Here is a 22,874-nt window from a genome sequence, read left to right as displayed (position 1 = left end):
TCCTCTATATGGTGTTATCCTGGTCAGTCTGTCTGTCTGTCCTCTATATGGTGTTAACCTGGTCAGTCTGTCTGTCTGTCCTCTATATGGTGTTAACCTGGTCAGTCTGTCCTCTATATGGTGTTAACCTGGTCAGTCTGTGTGTCTGTCCTCTATATGGTGTTAACCTGGTCAGTCTGTCCTCTATATGGTGTTAACCTGGTCAGTCAGTCTGTCCTCTATATGGTGTTATCCTGGTCAGTCTGTCTGTCTGTCCTCTATATGGTGTTATCCTGGTCAGTCTGTCTGTCTGTCCTCTATATGGTGTTAACCTGGTCAGTCTGTCTGTCCTCTATATGGTGTTATCCTGGTCAGTCTGTCTGTCCTCTATATGGTGTTATCCTGGTCTGTCTGTCTGTCCTCTATATGGTGTTAACCTGGTCAGTCTGTCTGTCCTCTATATGGTGTTATCCTGGTCAGTCTGTCTGTCTGTCCTCTATATGGTGTTATCCTGGTCAGTCTGTCTGTCTGTCCTCTATATGGTGTTAACCTGGCGTCTGTCTGTCCTCTATATGGTGTTATCCTGGTCAGTCTGTCTGTCCTCTATATGGTGTTAACCTGGTCAGTCTGTCCTCTATATGGTGTTAACCTGGTCAGTCAGTCTGTCCTCTATATGGTGTTATCCTGGTCAGTCTGTCCTCTATATGGTGTTATCCTGGTCAGTCTGTCCTCTATATGGTGTTAACCTGGTCAGTCTGTCCTCTATATGGTGTTATCCTGCTGTCAGTCTGTCTGTCCTCTATATGGTGTTAACCTGTCAGTCGTCTGTCCTCTATATGGTGTTATCCTGGTCAGTCTGTCCTCTATATGGTGTTATCCTGGTCAGTCTGTCCTCTATATGGTGTTATCCTGGTCACGTCTGTCTGTCCTCTATATGGTGTTAACCTGGTCAGGTCTGTCCTCTATATGGTGTTAACCTGGTCAGTCTGTCCTCTATATGGTGTTATCCTGGTCAGCGTTGCTGTCCTCTATATGGTGTTATCCTGGTCAGTCTGTCTCGCTCTATATGGTGTTAACCTGGTCATGTCTGTCTGTCTGTCCTCTAGATGGTGTTATCCTGGTCAGTCTGTCCTCTATATGGTGTTAACCTGGTCAGTCGGTCTGTCCTCTATATGGTGTTAACCTGGTCAGTCTGTCTGTCTGTCTGTCTGTCCTCTATATGGTGTTATCCTGGTCAGTCTGTCCTCTATATGGTGTTATCCTGGTCAGTCTGTCTGTCTGTCCTCTATATGGTGTTATCCTGGTCAGTCTGTCTGTCTGTCCTCTATATGGTGTTAACCTGGTCAGTCTGTCTGTCCTCTATATGGTGTTATCCTGGTGTCTGTCTGTCTGTCCTCTATATGGTGTTAACCTGGTCAGTCTGTCTGTCCTCTATATGGTGTTATCCTGGTCAGTCTGTCTGTCTGTCCTCTATATGGTGTTATCCTGGTCAGTCTGTCTGTCTGTCCTCTATATGGTGTTAACCTGGTCTGTCTGTCCTCTATATGGTGTTATCCTGGTCAGTCTGTCTGTCCTCTATATGGTGTTAACCTGGTCAGTCTGTCCTCTATATGGTGTTAACCTGGTCAGTCAGTCTGTCCTCTATATGGTGTTATCCTGGTCAGTCTGTCCTCTATATGGTGTTATCCTGGTCAGTCTGTCCTCTATATGGTGTTATCCTGGTCAGTCTGTCCTCTATATGGTGTTATCCTGGTCAGTCTGTCTGTCCTCTATATGGTGTTATCCTGTCAGTCTGTCCTCTATATGGTGTTTTCCTGGTCAGTCTGTCCTCTATATGGTGTTATCCTGGTCAGTCTGTCCTCTATATGGTGTTATCCTGGTCAGTCTGTCTGTCCTCTATATGGTGTTATCCTGGTCAGTCTGTCCTCTATATGGTGTTATCCTGGTCAGTCTGTCCTCTATATGGTGTTATCCTGGTCAGTCTGTCCTCTATATGGTGTTATCCTGGTCAGTCTGTCCTCTATATGGTGTTATCCTGGTCAGTCTGTCTGTCTGTCTGTCCTCTATATGGTGTTATCCTGGTCAGTCTGTCCTCTATATGGTGTTATCCTGGTCAGTCTGTCCTCTATATGGTGTTATCCTGGTCAGTCTGTCTGTCTGTCGGTCTGTCCTCTATATGGTGTTATCCTGGTCAGTCTGTCCTCTATATGGTGTTATCCTGGTCAGTCTGTTGTGCCAACACTCGTTGTCACTCCAAACTGTTTGGCAAAGAGCACAGACATATCTGGGACCAGGTTGGAGAGGACATTGAATGAGAGTCAGAATCATTCTAGAATGAGAATCAGAATCATTCTAGAATTAGAGACAGAATAATTCTGGAATTAGAATCAGAATAATTCTGGAATTAGAATCAGAATCATTCTAGAATTAGAATCAGAATCATTCTGGAATTAGAATCAGAATCATTCTGGAATTAGAATCAGAATCATTCTTGAATTAGAATCAGAATCATTCTTGAATTAGAATCAGAATCATTCTAGAATTAGAATCAGAATCATTCTGGAATTAGAATTAGAATCAGAATCATTCTGGAATTAGTATAATTGAATCATCATAATTCTATGTTTTTTTCATTCTCAGACTTACAGTAAATACAAAAGAATCTAAATGATTTCACTTACTGCTCAACTGAAACAAGCAGACCCAAATGACTCCCTTTGTAGTGCACTACTTTTGACCAGAGTTCTATGGGCCCTTGTCAAAAGGTAGTGCACTATAACGGGAACGGGGCACCATTTGGAATGCTAACCTAGGAGACTCAAATAACTTTCCTCAACCACAAGCCCCAAACAGTCCTCCTCCATTCTTCCCTTTCTATACACATTCACCATAAATACACTACAATCCTTTACTTAGGTTTCACATAAACATCAGTCCCAATCCCCTGCTGGTTTAAAATATGTGATGTGAGACCTGAAGGAATGGGGATGACACGGACAACGTAAACACGTTGTTATTCACTGACTTGGAACACAAACACATCACCAGTCCCATAGTACAGTTACTTCAGGGCATTGACTCTCTGTCATGTGACCTCTCACCTCTGGAATACTCCACCGTCACATGTCAAGGAGGCAGCTTCAATTTCCTCATTTAACCCCCCCCCCACTCCCCCCCCCCACGAAAGACCGACTTATTCAAGCTAGTTTTTATTAATGTGTGATTTGCTTAATCTGCTTAATCATTCCAAGATGGCGTAGCAGTTCAGACGTCCTTTACCCTCCTCTTCTCTTCTCTTCTCTTCTCTTCTCTTCTTTTCTCTTCTCTTCTCTTCTCTTCTCTTCTCTTCTCTTCTCTTCTCTTCTCTTCTCTTCTCTTCTCTTCTCTTCTCTTCTCTTCTCTTCTCTTCTCTCCTCTCCTCTCCTCTCCTCTCCTCTCCTCTCCTCTCCTCTCCTCTCTTCTCTTCTCTTCTCTTCTTCTGCCTCATGTTTAGGTTTTGATCTTGATCCTGATATGTTTTTCTTTCTACTTTTTGATGCGTTGTGTTGCTATTTAAAAAAATAAAAAAAAATCCACCTTACGCACGTTGAGGGAAAAGCACTCTACAAAATTAAAACCAGTTAAATGTAACTGTAATAAAATGTATAAAATAAAATAAATGTAATCGAAAATGTCATCAACGGAATCCACCGAAGGTAATTATTTATCATGAGAGGTCCATAAGCAATAATTAGTCATGCTGCATAATCAGAGAAAGGTTATAATCTCACCTTTCTGGTAGAAATAGTTATAATCTCACCTTTCTGGTAGAAATAGTTATAATCTCATACAGTGTCTCCTGATCCCTCCTATCTCAGCCTCCAGTATTTATGCTGCTGTAGTTTATGTGTCGGGGGCCTAGGGTCAGTCTGTTACATCTGGAGTATTTCTCTTGTCTTATCCGGTGTCCTGTGTGAATTTAAGTATGCTCTCTCTAATTCTCTCTTTCTCTCTTTCTTTCTTTCTCTCTCTCTCTCGGAGGACCTTTGCCCTAGGACCATGCCTCAGGACTACCTGGCATGATGACTCCTTGTTGTCCCCAGTTCACCTGGCCATGCTGCTGCTCCAGTTTCAACTGTTCTGCCTGCGGCTATGGAACCCGGACCTGTTCACTGTGATTATTATTATCTGACCCTGCTGGTCATCTATGAACATTTGAACATCTTGGCCATGTTCTGTTATAATCTCCACCCGGCACAGCCAGAAGAGGACTGGCCACCCCTCATAGCCTGGTTCCTCTCTAGGTTTCTTCCTAGGTTTTGGCCTTTCTAGGGAGTTTTTCCTAGCCACCCCTCATAGCCTGGTTCCTCTCTAGGTTTCTTCCTAGGTTCTGGCCTTTCTAGGGAGTTTTTCCTAGCCACCCCTCATAGCCTGGTTCCTCTCTAGGTTTCTTCCTAGGTTCTGGCCTTTCTAGGGAGTTTTTCCTAGCCACCGTGCTTCTACACCTGCATTGCTTGCTGTTTGGGGGGTTTTAGGCTGGGTTTCTGTACAGCACTTTGAGACATCAGCTGATGTAAGAAGGGCTTTATAAATACATTTGATTTTTTTGTTGTTGTTGTTGATATTGGCATGTTTAGAGAAAAAGGGGCGTATTTTCTGAAGGTCTCTCTTGATCAAAATGCTGTGAACATTTCACAGAGCTCTAGCTAGGCTCCCCTGGACTCGTTAGGGACCCCCCTTTCATCTCAAATTATTCATATTGTACATCACAACATCATGTGAGGCAGCTGGTTGTTTAGACATGGTTGCTGGTCCAAGCTGTGAGCATGCAGTGTGTGTGGCTGTGCGTGGCTGTGTATTGGTGGTGTGTGTGTGTGTGTGTGTGTGTGTGGCTGTGTGTGTGTATGTGACTATCTGTGTCTGGGTGTGGGTGGGTGTGAGGAGGGGGGTTGTGTGCGTGGCTGTGTTGGGTGTGTGTGTGACTATGTGTGTGTGTGTGTGTGTGTGTGTGTGTGTGTGTGTGTGTGTGTGTGTGTGTGTGTGTGTGTGTGTGTGTGTGTGTGTGTGTGTGTGTGTGTGTGTGTGTCTGGGTGTGGGTGTGCATGCATATACTGGAAGCTGCAACGTTACAGAACACAGAATAGTAGAATAGATATGATTGTCTGTCAGGAAATCATGTCCGCTCTATTCACTACATTTCTATCTGCAGCAGGTAGCCTAGTGGTTAGAGTGGAGGGGAGGCAGGTAGCCTAGTGGTTAGAGTGGAGGGGAGGCAGGTAGCCTAGTGGTTAGAGTGGAGGGGCGGCAGGTAGCCTAGTGGTTAGAGTGGAGGGGCGGCAGGTAACCTAGTGGTTAGAGTGGAGGGGCGGCAGGTAGCCTAGTGGTTAGAGTGGAGGGGCGGCAGGTAGCCTAGTGGTTAGAGTGGAGGGGCGGCAGGTAGCCTAGTGGTTAGAGTGGAGGGGCGGCAGGTAGCCTAGTGGTTAGAGTGGAGGGACGGCAGTTAGCCTAGTGGTTAGAGTGGATGGACGGCAGGTAGCCTAGTGGTTAGAGTGGAGGGGCGGCAGGTAGCCTAGTGGTTAGAGTGGAGGGGCGGCAGGTAGCCTAGTGGTTAGAGTGGAGGGGAGGCAGGTAGCCTAGTGGTTAGAGTGGAGGGGCGGCAGGTAGCCTAGTGGTTAGAGTGGAGGGGCGGCAGGTAGCCTAGTGGTTAGAGTGGAGGGGCGGCAGGTAGCCTAGTGGTTAGAGTGGAGGGGAGGCAGGTAGCCTAGTGGTTAGAGTGTAGGGACGGCAGGTAGCCTAGTGGTTAGAGTGGAGGGACGGCAGGTAGCCTAGTGGTTAGAGTGGAGGGGAGGCAGGTAGCCTAGTGGTTAGAGTGGAGGGGCGGCAGGTAGCCTAGTGGTTAGAGTGGAGGGGAGGCAGGTAGCCTAGTGGTTAGAGTGGAGGGGCGGCAGGTAGCCTAGTGGTTAGAGTGGAGGGGCGGCAGGTAACCTAGTGGTTAGAGTGGAGGGGCGGCAGGTAACCTAGTGGTTAGAGTTGAGGGGAGGCAGGTAGCCTAGTGGTTAGAGTGGAGGGGCGGCAGGTAGCCTAGTTGTTAGAGGGGAAGGTCGGCAGGTAGCCTAGTGGTTAGAGTGGCGGGGAGGCAGGTAACCTAGTGGTTAGAGTGGAGGGGAGGCAGGTTACCTAGTGGTTAGAGCGTTGGGCCAGTAACCAGCAGGTAGCCTAGTGGTTAGAGTGTTGGGCCAGTAACCAGCAGGTTGCCTAGTGGTTAGAGTGTTGGGCCAGTAACCAGCAGGTAGCCTAGTGGTTAGAGTGTTGGGCCAGTAACCAGCAGGTAACCTAGTGGTTAGAGCGTTGGGCCAGTAATCAGCAGGTAGCCTAGTGGTTAGAGCGTTGGGCCAGTAACCAGCAGGTAGCCTAGTGGTTAGAGCGTTGGGCCAGTAACCAGCAGGTAGCCTAGTGGTTAGAGCGTTGGGCCAGTAACCAGCAGGTAGCCTAGTGGTTAGAGCGTTGGGCCAGTAACCAGCAGGTAGCCTAGTGGTTAGAGCGTTGGGCCAGTAACCAGCAGGTAGCCTAGTGGTTAGAGGTTGGACGTACGTGGTAGCCTGGAGGCGGGTAACCAGCAGGTAGCCTAGTGGTTAGGAGTTGGGCCAGTAACCAGCAGGTAGCCTAGTGGTTAGAGCGTTAGGTAGCCTAGTGAGGGAACCAGCAGGTAGCCTAGTTGGGTTAGGGCGTGAGGTAGCCTAGTTGTTAGAGCGTTGGGCCAGTAACCAGCAGGTAGCCTAGTGGTTAGAGCGTTGGGCCAGTAACCAGGAGGTAGCCTAGTGGTTAGAGCGTTGGGCCAGTAACCAGCAGGTAGCCTAGTGGTGTGGGCCGAGGTAGCCTAGTGGTTAGAGCGTTGGGCCAGTAACGAGCAGGTAGCCTAGTGGTTAGAGCGTTGGGGCCAGTAGGCAGCAGTGCCAGTGGTTAGAGCGTTGGGTGCCAGTAACCAGCAGGTAGCCTAGTGGTTAGAGCGTTGGGCCAGTAACCAGCAGGTAGCCTAGTGGTTAGAGCGTTGGGCCAGTAACCAGCAGGTAGCCTAGTGGTTAGAGCGTTGGGCCAGTAACCAGCAGGTAGCCTAGTGGTTAGAGCGTTGGGCCAGTAACCAGCAGGTAGCCTAGTGGTTAGAGCGTTGGGCCAGTAACCAGCAGGTAGCCTAGTGGTTAGAGCGTTGGGCCAGTAACCAGCAGGTAGCCTAGTGGTTAGAGCGTTGGGCCAGTAACCAGCAGGTAGCCTAGTTGTTAGAGCGTTCAGCAGTTGAACCAGTTTCAATAACCAGCAGGTAGCCTAGTGGTTGGAGCGTTGGGAGTAGCAACAGAGGGTCAGCCTTAGTGATTAGGTAACAACATAGCCTAGTGGTTGGCGTTGGTGGCCAGGCAACCTGGTTGGGCGTTGGGCCAGTAACAAGGTAGCCTAGTGGTTAGGGTTGGACCAGTAACAGCAGGTAGCCTCAGTGGTTAAGCGTATCAGTAACCAGTGGTTAGGCGTTGGACCAGTAACCAGCAGGTAGCCTAGTGGTTAGGCTGTATAACCAGCAGGTAGCATTGGCCAGTAAACAGTAAGAGGTAGCCTAGTGGTTAGAGCGTTGGACCAGTAACCAGCAGGTAGCCTAGTGGTTAGGCGTTGGGCCAGTAACCAGTAGGTAGCCTAGTGGTTAGAGCGTTGGGCCAGACAGTAACCCAGGTAACCTAGCGGTTAGAGCGTTGGACTAGTAACCTAAAGGTTGCTAGATCGAATCCCCGAGCTGACAAGGTACAAATCTGTCGTTCTGCTCTCTGAACAAGGCAGTTATAACCCACTGTTCGCCTGGTAGGCTGTCATTGTAAGTAAGAATTTGGTTGTTAACTAAGATGCCTGTTAAATAAAAGTAAAACCTGCAACACTCTGAACTCCCCTCATTGAATCCGGTCCCTGTCTATTACTGTATCAACACTCACACACTACTGTAGTACAATCATAATCTTCACGTGTAGTCTATCTTCAACAAGCTCTGCAACACACTGTAGCTCTGTGTTTATGCTAACACTGTGTTGTCTTCTTGTGCTCTTGTTGAACATCTTCACTGTAGCCCTGTGTTGAACACATCTTCACCACAGCTCCTGTGTTGCAAATCTTCACTACAGCTCTGTGTTGAAAACATCTTCACTGTAGCTCTGTGTTGATAACATCTTCACTGTAGCTCTGTGTTGAAAACATCTTCACTGTAGCTCTGTGTTGAACACATCTTCACCACAGCTCTGTGTCGAACAAATCTTCACTACAGCTCTGTGTTGAAAACATCTTCACTGTAGCTCTGTGTTGATAACATCTTCACTGTAGCTCTGTGTTGATAACATCTTCACTGTAGCTCTGTGTCGAACACATCTAGAAATTTCCTTAGGGTTCTCATTCTCCGGAATGCAAACATACCACTGCCTGTATAAATACAACAGTAAGCCAATATCGTTCGTACGGAAGTATACACTGGGTACATGGTCTATAACAGCAAACATCTTCAGAGCAGTTGGGATTGTTATTTATTATTTCTCCTGGCACCTTTGGACAGAGTGAAGGTGAGTGTGTGTGTGTATGTAATGCCTCAATGTGGATCTTCTTTGCGAAGAGAGTCAGTGAAGCTCTGTTGCAGCAGCCGCCGATGTGATACCATTTGATGATCTTTAGCCTGCCAGTGCTCATTTCAATTGACCACCGGTACTCTACTCGACCATTACCAATTCTATGATAAACATGTTCTACCTGGGCGGCGCTGGTTTACACCGGGCGGCCTGAATAACTACCACTGGTGACCTTCTTTGGACATTTGTTGCTGCTGAGTTTGTTGGCCTTTATGGACTGGCCACCGATAACTACCACCAGTTGATTACCAGTTGAACCTACTGATGTACACACTGGTTACTGCCGATGCTTCTGCACCAGATGACTACACCAGGTGCTCTGACCTGGCCTGGATGCTCTTTACTGGTGGCCTGCCAAATGTTATACCAGTTAGGCCACACCAGTGTTCACACTGATAAAACACACCAGGGTAACTACTACTGGACATTTGCCAGATGTTACATACCAAACGACCTGTTTTATATGGTGACCTGCCAGACCTTCTTACACTGAATGCATTGCAGTAACTTCATACACTGGGCTGGCCTGGGTAACCTGCATGTTTGGCCTGATAATGCTGGTGTGCAGATGCTTCTGGCCTGCCTGTGGGCCAGCTCATTACAGCCACCTGATAACTACTACTGAGCATGATAACCTGGACAGCCTGCCAAGGTGCCACCACTGGACTGGCCTGCCGGTATTACCATGTTGCCGACAACTACCACACTGAACAGCCTGGTGCTCCAGCGCTGAGCATGCCAGACATTACCATGGACGGCCTGATAACTGCTGGGCAGCTACAGACCAACTCTGCACTGATGAGATGATGTTGACCACATTGCTTCTCCGTTTGACCTGCAGGTAACTACCATGGTGGATAGATCTTTACAGCCTTGTTCTACCAGACACAGCCTGGTGTTACACTGAATACATTGACCTTACTGGACACATTGCTACCAGGTATTCAGGTGCTGGTTAATGCCACATTCTTCAGACCACAGTATGAGTATTCTTGCAGATGCCTGGACCTGGTGCTCCTCAGACAGCTGTGATAACTACCATGACCCAGATGCAGTTCTTTACCAGACGACCTGTGGGCAACCACCATGGACCTGCCAGGCAACTACCACTGGACGACCTGCAGGTAACCACTGAACCTACCAGATGACTCTGCTAGTTGAACTGCCAGGTGCTCTACCACTGATACGGACCTGCCGGTGTTTCACCTCAGACTGACCTGCTGATAACTTCTGCACTGGGCATTTTTACCAGACAACTGCCACTCGGTTGGACCTGCAATTGCTTCTACACTGATCTGGGACACCGATAACCTACCGACGACCTGCCAGTGTTGAACTTTGGCCGATGCTTCTCCACCAGCGACCTGTGGACCACACTGAGTGCATTTGCCAGGTGTTTCTCCACACTAGGACACAGTGCAGTTTGCCAGATAGCTACCTGAACCCTGCCAGTAACTACCACAGATAGTTACCAGTGTTCCTCGATACCGTTGGACCTTCTTCCACTGAACATTATAATTTAACTACTCATGACCAGACCACAGGTACTTCCTCAGACCCAGCCTACCTTCCACACATGGAACTTGCTGATTTGCAGGCTGGCCACCCATTATTACATTGGTTCTTTCGAACCCATTGCCTTGGATAACACCGGTTTGGCCTGGTGTTACTGAACTGGCCTGCCGGTGCTACCATGGTTGGCCTGATGAACAACACTGTTTGGCCACCGGTGATGCCACTGGACGTACCGGTAACCACTGCTGGTTTGGATGATATTGCTGGTTACCACTGTTACCATTGCTGCCGGTAACACTACCGGACGGCCTGCGATATTACCACTGGACAATACCAGATGTTACTGGACATTACCTGTGGTGAAGTATACATGAACACATTTGCGGGCGGTGCACCAGACTGACCTGGTGTCTACCACTGGCCGGCATTGCCAGAACGGATGCCGCTAGATACCGGCCCTGCCAGATAACACACTCAGTTGGCCTACCAGATAACACTACTCATTTGGACCACCAGATGCTACCACGACAGCCCTGCCGGTGATGTACTGGTTGTTATGGATGTTACACACCAGGCCAGATAACTGCCACTAGACACAGTACTGAACATTCTTTGGACGACATGCCAGTGTACACTAGACACAGCTCCAAATAGCTACTACACTAGACACAGCCCTGCCAGGTAACTACTACACTAGACACAGCCCTGCCAGGTAACTACTACACTAGACACAGCCCTGCCAGGTAACTACTACACTAGACACAGCCCTGCCAGGTAACTACTACACTAGACACAGCCCTGCCAGGTAACTACTACACTAGACACAGCCCTGCCAGGTAACTACTACACTAGACACAGCCCTGCCAGGTAACTACTACACTAGACACAGCCCTGCCAGGTAACTACTACACTAGACACAGCCCTGCCAGGTAACTACTACACTAGACACAGCCCTGCCAGGTAACTACTACACTAGACACAGCCCTGCCAGGTAACTACTACACTAGACACAGCCCTGCCAGGTAACTACTACACTAGACACAGCCCTGCCAGGTAACTACTACACTAGACACAGCCATGCCAGGTAACAACTACACTAGACACAGCCCTGCCAGGTAACTACTACACTAGACACAGCCCTGCCAGGTAACTACTACACTAGACACAGCCCTGCCAGGTAACTACTACACTAGACACAGCCCCTGCCAGGTAACTACTACACTAGACACAGCCCTGCCAGGTAACTACTACACTAGACACAGCCCCTGCCAGGTAACTACTACACTAGACACAGACCTGCCAGGTAACTACTACACTAGACACAGCCCTGCCAGGTAACTACTACACTAGACACAGCCCTGCCAGGTAACTACTACACTAGATACAGCCCTGCCAGGTAACTACTACACTAGACACAGCCCTGCCAGGTAACTACTACACTAGACACAGCCCTGCCAGGTAACTACTACACTAGACACAGCCCTGCCAGGTAACTACTACACTAGACACAGCCCTGCCAGGTAACTACTACACTAGACACAGCCCTGCCAGGTAACTACTACACTAGACACAGCCCTGCCAGGTAACTACTACACTAGACACAGCCCTGCCAGGTAACTACTACACTAGACACAGCCCTGCCAGGTAACTACTACACTAGACACAGCCCTGCCAGGTAACTACTACACTAGACACAGCCCTGCCAGGTAACTACTACACTAGACACAGCCCTGCCAGGTAACTACTACACTAGACACAGCCCTGCCAGGTAACTACTACACTAGATACAGCCCTGCCAGGTAACTACTACACTAGACACAGCCCTGCCAGGTAACTACTACACTAGACACAGCCCTGCCAGGTAACTACTACACTAGATACAGCCCTGCCAGGTAACTACTACACTAGATACAGCCCTGCCAGGTAACTACTACACTAGATACAGCCCTGCCAGGTAACTACTACACTAGATACAGCCCTGCCAGGTAACTACTACACTAGATACAGCCCTGCCAGGTAACTACTACACTAGACACAGCCCTGCCAGGTAACTACTACACTAGACACAGCCCTGCCAGGTAACTACTACACTAGACACAGCCCTGCCAGGTAACTACTACACTAGATACAGCCCTGCCAGGTAACTACTACACTAGACACAGCCCTGCCAGGTAACTACTACACTAGATACAGCCCTGCCAGGTAACTACTACACTAGACACAGCCCTGCCAGGTACCTACTATATTGCTGAGTACCGTTTGTAAAGGGGGAAGAGCATGTTAGTAATGGATGTGTATGCAGGGACTCGTTAAAAGTATTCATCCCCCGTTGGTGTTTTTTCTGTTTTGTTTCATTACAACCTGTATTTTAAAAGGGTTTTGGACATAAACACAACATAGTCCCAATTGGTGAAGTGAAATTTAAAAAATAACTTGTTTCAATAAATCCCCCACCACCAAAAAAACGGAAAAGTGGTGTGTTTATATGTTTTCACCCCCTTCGCTATGAAGCCCCTGAATAAGATCTGCTGCAACCAATTACCTTCAGAAGTCACATAATTAGTTAAATAAAGTTCACCTGTGTGCAGTCTAAGTGTCACATGATCTCAGTGTATATACACCTGTTCTGAAAGGCCCCAGAGTCCGCAACACCACCAAGCAAGGGGCACCACTAAGCAAGGGGCACCACTAAGCAAGGGGCACCACTAAGCAAGGGGCACCACTAAGCAAGGGGCACCACCAAGCAAGGGGCACCACTAAGCAAGGGGCACCACTAAGCAAGGGGCACCACCAAGCAAGGGGCACCACCAAGGAAGGGGCACCACTAAGCAAGGGGCACCACTAAGCAAGGGGCACCACTAAGCAAGGGGCACCACTAAGCAAGGGGCACCACTAAGAAAGGGGCACCACTAAGCAATAGGGCACCACCAAGCAAGGGGCACCACTAAGCAAGGGGCACCACTAAGCAATAGGGCACCACCAAGCAAGGGGCACCACTAAGCAAGGGGCACCACCAAGGAAGGGGCACCACCAAGGAAGGGGCACCACCAAGCAAGGGGCACCACCAAGCAAGGGGCACCACTAAGCAAGGGGCACCACTAAGAAAGGGGCACCACTAAGCAATAGGGCACCACCAAGCAAGGGGCACCACCAAGCAAGGGGCACCACCAAGGAAGGGGCACCACCAAGCAAGGGGCACCACCAAGCAAGGGGCACCACCAAGCAAGGGGCACCACCAAGCAAGGGGCACCACTAAGCAAGGGGCACCACCAAGCAAGGGGCACCACCAAGCAAGGGGCACCATGAAGACCAAGGAGCTCTCCAAACAGGTCAGGGACAAAGTTGTGGAGAAGTACAGATCAGGGTTGGATTATAAAAACATATCCAAAACTTTGAACATCCCACAGTGTCATTAAATCCATTATTATAAAAATGGAAAGAATATGGCACCACAACAAACCTGCCAAGAGCGGGCCGCCCACCACAACTCACGGACCAGGCAAGGAAGACATTAATCAGAGAGGCAATAAAGAGACCAAAGATAAACCCTGAAGGAGCTGCAAAGCTCCACAGCGGAGATTGGAGTATCTGTCCATAGGACCACTTTAAGCCGTACACTCCACGGAGTTGATTTTGAAGGAGTTGGAGCAGTTTTGCCTTGAAAAATGGGCAAAAATCCCAGTGGCTTGATGTGCCAAGCTTATAGAGATATACCCCAAGAGACATGCAGCTGTAATTACTGCAAGAAAGGTGGCTCTATAAAGTGTTGACTTTGGGTGGTGAATAGTTATGCACGCTCAACTTTTCTTTCCTTTTGTTTGTCTTACTTCTTGCTTGTTTCACAATAAAAAATATGTTGCATCTTCAAAGTGGTAGGCATGTTGTGTAAATCAAATGATACAAACCCCCCCCCCCCAAAAAAAAATATATTTTAATTCCAGGTTGCAATGCAACAATATAGGAAAAAATGCCAAGTGGGGTTGAATACTTTCGCAAGCCACTGTATCTCTCGTTAGGATGGAAGTATTTTTAGACATAGGCCTGTTCTAAATGTGTATTATTGTAGCGTCACCATCGTTATTGCATAAAGAAATACAGAAACACACAACTTTCAGCTCCATAGTCGTCCTGACGGAGGTAATGAACTGTCTACGGGTCGACACAGCAGCTGACAGAGGTAATGAACTGTCTACGGGTCGACACAGCAGCTACATAGTCTCCCTGACAGAGGTAATGACCTGTCCACTGATCGACACAGCAAATGTATCAAAACAAGACCATGTTTGCAAAACAAGTGTTTTCTGACCTTATGTCCATATTACACAGGTAAGCTAACGGTTCCACCAATCAGGAATGCAGCCAGGCTTTATACACCTCTAAAATATGGGGGACTGAGTACAACACAACACCTGTTATGTTGGGTATCTACTGACCTGAAAAAGATGCTATGAAATGTATTTTTTCAGTAACCGTGTTTCATCACTAAAAACAAAATCCGGACAGCTGTGACAGAAACAGGAAGTTACGGTAACAGTTTTATAAAATGCCGACATATAATTCCTTAGTACGACACCGTCACGACTTCTTCCCGAAGTCGATGCACCTCCTTGTTCGGTGGCGGTGCTCGGGCGGGCGACGTCACCGGTCTTCTAGCCGTCATCGATCCGTTTTTCATTTTCCATTTGTTTTGTCTTGTCTTCCTACCACACACCTGGTTCCCATTCATTACATGTTGTGTATTTAACCCTTTGATTCCCCTCATGTCCTTGTCGGAGATTGTTTGTTGTTTTGCGCGCGTTGTCATTTTTATTGGGTAACAGGGTTTTTACAATTGTTTCTTTTATTTATTTTTTTATTGTACGTTGGTTTTGGTGTTTGTTTTATTAAACTACTCCAGTCCCGCCAAGCTTGTTTGTCCTGCGCTTGACTTCTCTGCCACCTACACGCCCACGCTGGGATTTCTCTCTTTTTTTATGTGCCTTTTATGCGCAAATATTGATATAATAATCATCATATCGAAAGTAAACTTGGAGTCACGTGATTTTTTTCAGAATATTCGCATGAAAATCTGTCACCAGTCGGTTGGAAGCTATTGATTCAAATCAAATCAAATCAAATTTATTTATAAAGCCCTTCTTACATCAGCTGATATCTCAAAGTGCGTGGCTCCGGTTTGGAGCGTAGCAGTCGCACTACGCTTCGCTCCACAGGTAATATTACACTTCATTACATTACAACGGTTTGATTTGTTTGATCTGAGCAATTTTTCTTAGCTAGCTACATAGCCGTCTTTGTATCAAAGATAATCGTGTAGTTTAGAGTAATTAGAGTAATTATCGAGGTTAGCTATCTTCGTCCTCATAACGTAGTCATCACTGCTAGCTAGTGTAGTAGTTACCTGGCAGGGCTGTGTCTAGTGTAGTAGGTACCTGGCAGGTCTGTATCTAGTGTAGTAGTTACCTGGCAGGGCTGTGTCTAGTGTAGTAGTTACCTGGCAGGTCTGTATCTAGTGTAGTAGTTACCTGGCAGGTCTGTGTCTAGTGTAGTAGTTACCTGGCAGGGCTGTGTCTAGTGTAGTAGTTACCTGGCAGGGCTGTGTCTAGTGTAGTAGTTACCTGGCAGGGCTGTGTCTAGTGTAGTAGTTACCTGGCAGGGCTGTGTCTAGTGTAGTAGGTCCCTGGCAGGGCTGTATCTAGTGTAGTAGTTACCTGGCAGGGCTGTGTCTAGTGTAGTAGGTACCTGGCAGGGCTGTGTCTAGTGTAGTAGTTACCTGGCAGGGCTGTGTCTAGTGTAGTAGTTACCTGGCAGGGCTGTGTCTAGTGTAGTAGTTACCTGGCAGGGCTGTGTCTAGTGTAGTAGTTACCTGGCAGGGCAGTGTTATCTATCGTGCCGTCCTTGGCCAGCTCTCTTGCTATCTCTCTCAGAATGACCTTCTTGATCCTAATCAGTCAGGTTTCAAGACTGGGCATTCAACTGAGACTGCTCTTCTCTGTGTCACGGAGGCTCTCCGCACTGCTAAAGCTAACTCTCTCTCCTCTGCTCTCATCCTTCTAGACCTATCTGCTGCCTTTGATACTGTGAACCATCAGATCCTCCTCTCCACCCTCTCCGAGCTGGGCATCTCCGGCGTGGCCCACGCTTGGATTGCGTCCTACCTGACAGGTCGCTCCTACCAGGTGGCGTGGCGAGAATCTGTCTCCGCACCACATGCTCTCACCACTGGTGTCCCCCAGGGCTCTGTTCTAGGCCCTCTCCTATTCTCGCTATACACCAAGTCACTTGGCTCTGTCATATCCTCACATGGTCTCTCCTATCATTGCTATGCAGACGACACACAATTAATCTTCTCCTTTCCCCCTTCTGACAACCAGGTGGCGAATCGCATCTCTGCATGTCTGGCAGACATATCAGTGTGGATGACGGATCACCACCTCAAGCTGAACCTCGGCAAGACGGAGCTGCTCTTCCTCCCCGGGGAAGGACTGCCCGTTCCATGATCTCACCATCACGGTTGACAACTCCCTTGTGTCCTCCTCCCAGAGTGCTAAGAACCTTGGAGTGACCCTGGACAACACCCTGTCGTTCTCCACTAACATCAAGGCGGTGACCCGATCCTGTAGGTTCATGCTCTACAACATTCGCAGAGTACGACCCTGCCTCACACAGGAAGTGGCGCAGGTCCTAATCCAGGCACTTGTCATCTCCCGCCTGGATTACTGCAACTCGCTGTTGGCTGGGCTCCCTGCCTGTGCCATTAAACCCCTACAACTCATCCAGAACGCCGCAGCCCGTCTGGTGTTCAACCTTCCCAAGTTCTCTCACGTCACCCCGCTCCTCCGCTCTCTCTACTGGCTTCCAGTTGAAGCTCGCATCCGCTACAAGACCATGGTGCTTGCCTACGGAGCTGTGAGGGGAACGGCACCTCCCTACCTTCAGGCTCTGATCAGGCCCTACACCCAAACAAGGGCACTGCGTTCATCCACCTCTGGCCTGCTCGCCTCCCTACCTCTGAGGAAGCACAGTTCCCGCTCAGCCCAGTCAAAACTGTTCGCTGCTATGGCACCCCAATGGTGGAACAAGCTCCCTCACGACGCCAGGACAGCGGAGTCAATCACCACCTTCCGGAGACACCTGAAACCCCACCTCTTTAAGGAATACCTGGGATAGGATAAAGTTATCCTTCTAACCCCCCCCCCCCCCTTAAAAGATTTTGATGCACTATTGTAAGTGGTTGTTCCACTGGATATTATAAGGTGAATGCACCAATTTGTAAGTCGCTCTGGATAAGAGCGTCTGCTAAATGACTTAAATGTAAATGTAAATGTCTGTACAGAAACCCATCCTAAAACCCCAAACAGCAAGCAATGCAGGTGTAGAAGCACATGAGTTGTTCAAGTAAAGGTTTAAAGGAAATACAGTCGGGCAACACATTACTACAAGACAGCACAGCTCCATCAAGCATGATAGTATTGTATAAAACCAAAAGCTTCCTTTCATTTAATAAAAAAACATCTTGGTTACCTGCCGCCCCTCCACTCTAACCACTAGGCTACCTGCCGCCCCTCCACTCTAACCACTAGGCTACCTGCCTCCCCTCCACTCTAACCACCAGGCTACCTGCCACCCCTCCACTCTAACCACTAGGCTACCTGCCTCCCCTCCACTCTAACCACCAGGCTACCTGCCACCCCTCCACTCTAACCACTAGGCTACCTGCCGCCCCTCCACTCTAACCACTAGGCTACCTGCCGCCCCTCCACTCTAACCACTAGGCTACCTGCCGCCCCTCCATTCTAACCACTAGGCTACCTGCCGTCCCTCCACTCTAACCACTAGGCTACCTGCCTGCCCTCCACTCTAACCACTAGGCTACCTGCCGCCCCTCCACTCTAACCACTAGGCTACCTGCCGCCCCTCCACTCTAACCACTAGGCTACCTGCCGCCCCTCCACTCTAACCACTAGGCTACCTGCCGCCCCTCCACTCTAACCACTAGGCTACCTGCCGCCCCTCCACTCTAACCACTAGGCTACCTGTCACCTCTACACTCTAACCACTAGGCTACCTGCCGCCCCTCCACTCTAACCACTAGGCTACCTGTCACCTCTACACTCTAACCACTAGGCTACCTGCCTCCCCTCCACTCTAACCACTAGGCTACCTGTCACCCCTCCACTCTAACCACTAGGCTACCTGTCACCTCTACACTCTAACCACTAGGCTACCTGTCACCTCTACACTCTAACCACTAGGCTACCTGCCTCCCCTCCACTCTAACCACTAGGCTACCTGCCGCCCCTCCACTCTAACCACTAGGCTACCTGCCACCTCTACACTCTAACCACTAGGCTACCTGCCTCCCCTCCACTCTAACCACTAGGCTACCTGCCGCCCCTCCACTCTAACCACTAGGCTACCTGTCACCTCTACACTCTAACCACTAGGTTACCTGCCACCTCTACACTCTAACCACTAGGCTACCTGCCGCCCCCTACACTCTAAACACTAGGCTACATGCCTCCCCTCCACTCTAACCACTAGGCTACCTGCCTCCCCTCCACTCTAACCACTAGGCTACCTGCCGCCCCTCCACTCTAACCACTAGGCTACCTGCCTCCCCTCCACTCTAACCACTAGGCTACCTGCCGCCCCTCCACTCTAACCACTAGGCTACCTGTCACCTCTACACTCTAACCACTAGGCTACCTGCCGCCCCCTACACTCTAACCACTAGGCTACCTGCCTCCCCTCCACTCTAACCACTAGGTTACCTGCCTCGCCTCCACTCTAACCACTAGGCTACCTGCCTCCCCTCCACTCTAACCACTAGGCTACCTGCCTCCCCTCCACTCTAACCACTAGGTTACCTGCCTCCCCTCCACTCTAACCACTAGGCTACCTGCCATCGCTCCACTCTAACCACTAGGCTACCTGCCTCCCCTCCACTCTAACCACTAGGCTACCTGCCGCCCCTCCACTCTAACCACTAGGCTACCTGCCTCCCTCCACTCTAACCACTAGGCTACCTGCCGCCCCTCCACTCTAACCACTAGGCTACCTGCCGCCCTCCACTCTAACCACTAGGCTACCTGCCGCCCCTCCACTCTAACCGCTAGGCTACCTGCCGCCCCTCCACTCTAACCACTAGGCTACCTGCCGCCCCTCCACTCTAACCACTAGGCTACCTGCCGCCCCTCCACTCTAACCACTAGGCTACCCGCCGCCCCTCCACTCTAACCACTAGGCTACCTGCCGCCCCTCCACTCTAACCACTAGGCTACCTGTCGCCCCTCCACTCTAACCACTAGGCTACCTGCCGCCCCTCCACTCTAACCACTAGGCTACCTGCCGCCCCTCCACTCTAACCACTAGGCTACCTGTCGCCCCTCCACTCTAACCACTAGGCTACCTGCCTCCCTCCACTCTAACCACTAGGCTACCTGCCGCCCCTCCACTCTAACCACTAGGCTACCTGCCTCCCCTACACTCTAACCACTAGGCTACCCGCCGCCCCTCCACTCTAACCACTAGGCTACCTGCCGCCAATCCACTCTAACCACTAGGCTACCTGCCGCCCCTCCACTCTAACCACTAGGCTACCTGCCTCCCCTCCACTCTAACCACTAGGCTACCTGCCTCCCCTCCACTCTAACCACTAGGCTACCTGCCTCCCCTCCACTCTAACCACTAGGCTACCTGCCTCCCCTCCACTCTAACCACTAGGCTACCTGCCGCCCCTCCACTCTAACCACTAGGCTACCTGCCTCCCCTCCACTCTAACAACTAGGCTACCTGCCGCCCCTCCACTCTAACCACTAGTCTACCTGCCGCCCCTCCACTCTAACCACTAGGCTACCTGCCTCCCCTCCACTCTCACCACTAGGTTACCTGCCGCCCCTCCATACTAACCAATAGGCTACCTGCCGCCCCTCCACTCTAACCACTAGGCTACCTGCCGCCCCACCACTCTAACCACTAGGCTACCTGCCTCCCCTCCACTCTAACCACTAGGCTACCTGCCTCCCCTCCACTCTAACCACTAGGCTACCTGCCGTCCCTCCACTCTAACCACTAGGCTACCTGCCTCCCCTCCACTCTAACCACTAGGCTACCTGCCACCCCTCCACTCCACTCTAACCACTAGGCTACCTACCTCCCCTCCACTCTAACCACTAGGCTACCTGCCGCCCCTCCAGTCTAACCACTAGGCTACCTGCCGCCCCTCCACTCTAACCACTAGGCTACCTGCCGCCCCTCCACTCTAACCACTAGGCTACCTGCCTCCCCTCCACTCTAACCACTAGGCTACCCGCCAGCCCTCCACTCTAACCACTAGGCTACCTGCCGCCCCTCCACTCTAACCACTAGGCTACCTGCATCCCCTCTACTCTAACCACTAGGCTACCCGCATCCCCTCCACTCTAACCACTAGGCTACCTGCCTCCCCTCCACTCTAACCACTAGGCTACCTGCCTCCCCTCCACTCTAACCACTAGGCTACCTGCATCCCCTCCACTCTAACCACTAGGCTACCTGCCTCCCCTCCACTCTAACCACTAGGCTACCCGCCGGCCCTCCACTCTAACCACTAGGCTACCTGCATCCCCTCCACTCTAACCACTAGGCTACCTGCCGCCCCTCCACTCTAACCACTAGGCTACCTGCCGCCCCTCCACTCTAACAACTAGGCTACCTGCCTCCCCTCCACTCTAACCACTAGGCTACCTGCCGCCCCTCCACTCTAACCACTAGGCTACCTGCCGCCAATCCACTCTAACCACTAGGCTACCTGCCGCCCCTCCACTCTAACCACTAGGCTACCTGCCTCCCCTCCACTCTAACCACTAGGCTACCTGCCTCCCTCCACTCTAACCACTAGGCTACCTGCCGCCCCTCCACTCTAACCACTAGGCTACCTGCCTCCCCTCCACTCTAACCACTAGGCTACCTGCCGCCCCTCCACTCTAAACACTAGGCTACCTGCCGCCTCTCCACTCTAACCACTAGGCTACCTGCCGCCAATCCACTCTAACCACTAGGCTACCTGCCGCCCCTCCACTCTAACCACTAGGCTACCTGCCGCCCCTCCACTCTAACCACTAGGCTACCTGCCGCCCCTCCACTCTAACCACTAGGCTACCTGCCGCCCCTCCACTCTAACCACTAGGCTACCTGCCTCCCCTCCACTCTAACCACTAGGCTACCTGCCGCCCCTCCACTCTAACCACTAGGCTACCTGCCTCCCCTCCACTCTAACAACTAGGCTACCTGCCGCCCCTCCACTCTAACCACTAGTCTACCTGCCGCCCCTCCACTCTAACCACTAGGCTACCTGCCTCCCCTCCACTCTCACCACTAGGTTACCTGCCGCCCCTCCATACTAACCACTAGGCTACCTGCCGCCCCTCCACTCTAACCACTAGGCTACCTGCCGCCCCTCCACTCTAACAACTAGGCTACCTGCCGCAACACCACTCTAACCACTAGGCTACCTGCCGCCCCTCCACACTAACCACTAGGCTACCTGCCTCCCCTCCACTCTAACCACTAGGCTACCTGCCTCCCCTCCACTCTAACCACTAGGCTACCTGCCGTCCCTCCATTCTAACCACTAGGCTACCTGCCGCCCCTCCACTCTAACCACTAGGCTACCTGCCTCCCCTCCACTCTAACCACTAGGCTACCTGCCGCCCCTCCACTCTAACCACTAGGCTACCTGCCGCCCCTCCACTCTAACCACTAGGCTACCTGCCGCCCCTCCACTCTAACCACTAGGCTACCTGCCGCCCCTCCACTCTAACCACTAGGCTACCTGCCGCCCCTCCTCTCTAACCACTAGGCTACCTGCCCCCCCTACACTCTAACCACCTGCCACCCTGTCTAAGTGTGGGGAGTTGGAGGAATGCAGTAATGCAGCAATACAGACAGCCCGTCTCAGGGTTGAGGGACAGACGGCCCGTCTTAGGAGGGGGACAGACAGCCCGTCTCAGGAGGGGGACAGACAGCCCGTCTCAGGGTGGAGGGACAGACAACTGCTTTGCAGATATACTACTATATACAGATATACTGCTGCTATACAGATATACTGCTGCTATACAGGTATGGTACTGCTATACAGATATACTGCTGCTATACATATATACTGCTGCTATACAGGTATACTACTGCTATACAGATATACTACTGCTATACAGATATACTGCTGCTATACAGATATACTACTGCTATACAGATATACTACTGCTATACAGATATACTGCTGCTATACAGATATACTACTATACAGATATACTGCTATACAGATATACTGCTGCTATACAGATATACTGCTATACAGATATACTGCTATACAGATATAGTGCTATACAGATATAGTGCTATACAGATATACTGCTGCTATACAGATATAGTGCTATACAGATATACTGCTATACAGATATACTGCTATACAGATATAGTGCTATACAGATATAGTGCTGCTATAATAATAATAATAATAATAATAATGATGATAAAACAAATGATAACAAAGAAACAACAGTTATTTGTTACAGCAAACCTGACTAGCGAGTTGCAAGACACAATCCATTTGGCCCTGCCAACATTACTCTCATCTTTGTCCAATAAAACTTGTCCCAGAGGACATTCCCACTGGACAGAGGACATTCCCATTGGACAGAGGACATTCCCACTGGGCAGAGGACATTCCCATTGGACAGAGGACATTCCCATTGGACAGAGGACATTCCCACT

This window comes from Salmo salar, chromosome ssa26 (genome assembly GCF_905237065.1).
Source record: "Salmo salar chromosome ssa26, Ssal_v3.1, whole genome shotgun sequence".
NCBI classification, from domain to species: domain Eukaryota; kingdom Metazoa; phylum Chordata; class Actinopteri; order Salmoniformes; family Salmonidae; genus Salmo; species Salmo salar.
The sequence above is the reverse complement of the archived record's forward strand: the minus strand, read 5'-3'. Positions refer to the sequence as shown.